Below are 3,130 nucleotides of genomic sequence, written 5' to 3' on the forward strand. Positions count from 1 at the left end.
AAAGGAGAGTATATATAGTAGTTAAGAGCAAGGAAAATAAGGTAAAAGGAATCAACCCTTCTGCAATTAAGGAAGCCACAGAGTCAATTATACACTAAGAAATGTAATTTTCCCTTAATTAAGGGTAATTAATCAACAGTAAAGGCAGAATTTATTTAAGGAAAGAAAATCAAATGAGCAATTAGGGGTAAATAGATAGAAGTTTAATTAAGGAAATGATTAGTGAAGAATCAGTGAATATCACGGTTAATTGAATAAGGTAAGAAAGCTAATCAAGATTGTAAATAAAGGAGATAGTCAGGAATTAGCACATAGGTCTTAACATAATAAATTGATAAATCAAGAATCCAAATCAATTACTGATTTAAGGAAAAAAGTATAGGTTTACCATGAATAGGCAAAAAATGAACATAGACACATAGAATCAGTAGAAAAGTCGAACCAAGAACATTAATAGAGGCACATTAGGATAAAAAATCAAAAGATTCGAATTAGGCTAAAGAAGAATCACAGAAACCAAAGCATAGGTCAAAGTCAGTACACAAGTAACCTAGACAAACTCAGAATCCGAACAATAATGTCAAAAAATTAGGGTTTTTAGCATAAACAAGTTAGGGTTAAAGCAAACTTCATGAAATCGGTTAGAACACATAAGAAACAGAAGGTTAACCACTCAAAATTATCAAACGTTTTGGAGAAAGAAAATTTCGGGAAACCCTAGTTTGAAAATACTTAAAGAAGAAACTGGAAGGCGTGCCAACAAACAGAAGTCAAAAAACCTGAAGTATTACAGTGTTTGAAATCGGTAGTAGTAGAGGAATAAGAGAAACTTAAAGAAAAAATCATAGAAACTTGAAAACATTTCGAGTATGCAGAGATCCAAACAATAGATAGCAAAGAACCCAAAATATAGTGCTAAAATCGGTTAACAATAAAGAAACAAGAGATCTTTAAAGAAAAGTTATTGACAAACTCAGAATCTTTCCAGATCTACAAAGATCGGGACAGATTCATGTCTAAAGATTAGGGTTTTGAGGCGAAAAGGGAGGGGTAAAGAGAACCTGGTTTTGAACCGTGGAACTTAATAGAAATTACTCGCAAACCATGGACGAACCCTTGAAGAGCTTTGAACGAGATTTGGAACAAATCTCTTCGAGTTTCTTCCACAAAAACCACATAATCGAACAACCAAGGGGATATGAGACAAGTAGAGGCTTCGTACAACCATAGGTCGCCATAGATCGGACAAGGATTCAAAGGATTAGGGCTAATTTTGGGTGATGGTGATTAGGGTTAGGGGTTGGTTTTAGAGAGAACCAGAGAGGAGGGGATTTAAGGCCGGCTGTATGGGGGAAATGGCTAGGGTTTAGGGGGTTGCTTGATTGGGTTGGGAAAAGTCCTATGGTAAAAAATACCTTATTTAATTGATAAAAATTTTTTAAAAAGTGGTTAATAAATTATAAAAAATAATTTTCATGCATGAAAATATTTTAAAGTGATTACTTAATATTTTAAAAAAATAAAAAGGCTATTTTCCAGTAAAATAATGCAATAATGCATACATAGGCTATAATTGCAAAGTAATTGCAATTGTATCGTAAAAATATAGATGTAGCTATTTGTGCAATAATTGAAACTTAATACGAATGCAAATGATAAAATTAAGCCACAAAAATTATTAAAACAATTTTGTGATGCAATTTAATGATTGTTTTATAAAATAAGTGCTGGGAAAAATTAGTTAAAAATATTTAAAAATGCATAAATTGTATGAAAATACTAATTGTTGCCCATGCATAGTTTTAAAAATATTATGGGAAAATTGGGTATCAACAGCTACCCCTCTTTATTCGGAAAGGATGAAAAGAGTTTTCGGGTAATGAAATGATGGCCAATTTTGACAGATGGGATGTTTTGAAAGGAAGAGGCCGGCCTCTGATCTTTGAGCTGCCTACATATCCCTGATTTTACAGAAATCAGGCCACGTGCAGTTCTGGATTCATTGGCGGAAAATACCGATGAAGTCATTACAAGAACGGACACGAGATTTTGGAGTGGATGCAAGAGTGGTTATGGTGAATGGTCCAGGTTTGAGATAGTTGAAGGAACTAGAGCAAGGTCGCTCCTGCTAGGATAGTGGTTGCTTGTTGGTCACCTGCGGATAAAGAGGTGCTACGAACATGTATTTGTGCAAAAATTTATATATGATGCAGATTCCCTTTGGACCATGAAAGTTGTCTTCGTACGGTTAAGGATGACGTCCTCGGACCATGATGTACTGGGCCATGAGTTGTTAGGTGAGGGATTCACAGGCCATGAAATGCTGTTCTCGAGCCATGAAGATGGTATCTCCGAACCATGGCGCCTTTGAATGATGATATACAAATTTGGGAGATCCTCAGGCCATGGCATGGTGTCTTCCGGCTATGAGGATGATGCCTTTTAGACTATGATGCCTTTGGATAGATTGGTGATATTTCAACCCATGAGATGCAATGATATGATGCTACCAAAACAAGGCTTAGTCTTGTGAAATAAAGGGCAGAGCTTAGCCCAATCGAAAAAACAAATAGATAGTACTAGAATAGAGCAATATTTATGTAAGGAAGGACAATGCTTAGTCCCATGCAAATGTGGAGACAAGAATTAGCCTCATGCAGATATGGAGGCAGGGATTAGCCTCATGCAGACGTGGAGGCAGGGATTAGTCTCATGCAAATATGGAGCCAGGGATTAGCCTCACGCAGATATGGAGGCAAGGATTAGCCTCATGCATATATGGAGGCAGGGATTAGCCTCATGTAAGATATGGAGACAGGGATTAACCTTATGCAAATATGGAAGTGTGGATTATCCTCATGCAAGTGTGGAGGCAAGGATTAGCCTTATACAGATATAGAGGAAGGGATTAGCCGCACGCAGATATGGAGGCATGGATTAGCCTCATACAAATATGGAGGCAAGGATTAGCCTCATGCGGATATGGAGGTAGGGATTAGCCTCATGCAAATATGGAGGAAAGGATTAGTCTTATGCAAATATAGAGGCAAGGATTAGCCTCATGCGGATATAGAGGCAAGGATTAGCCTCATGCAAATATGGAGGCAAGGACTAGCCTCATGCAAATATG

Source organism: Nicotiana sylvestris, chromosome 9, assembly GCF_000393655.2.
Source record: "Nicotiana sylvestris chromosome 9, ASM39365v2, whole genome shotgun sequence".
In the NCBI taxonomy this organism is placed as follows: Eukaryota; Viridiplantae; Streptophyta; class Magnoliopsida; order Solanales; family Solanaceae; genus Nicotiana; species Nicotiana sylvestris.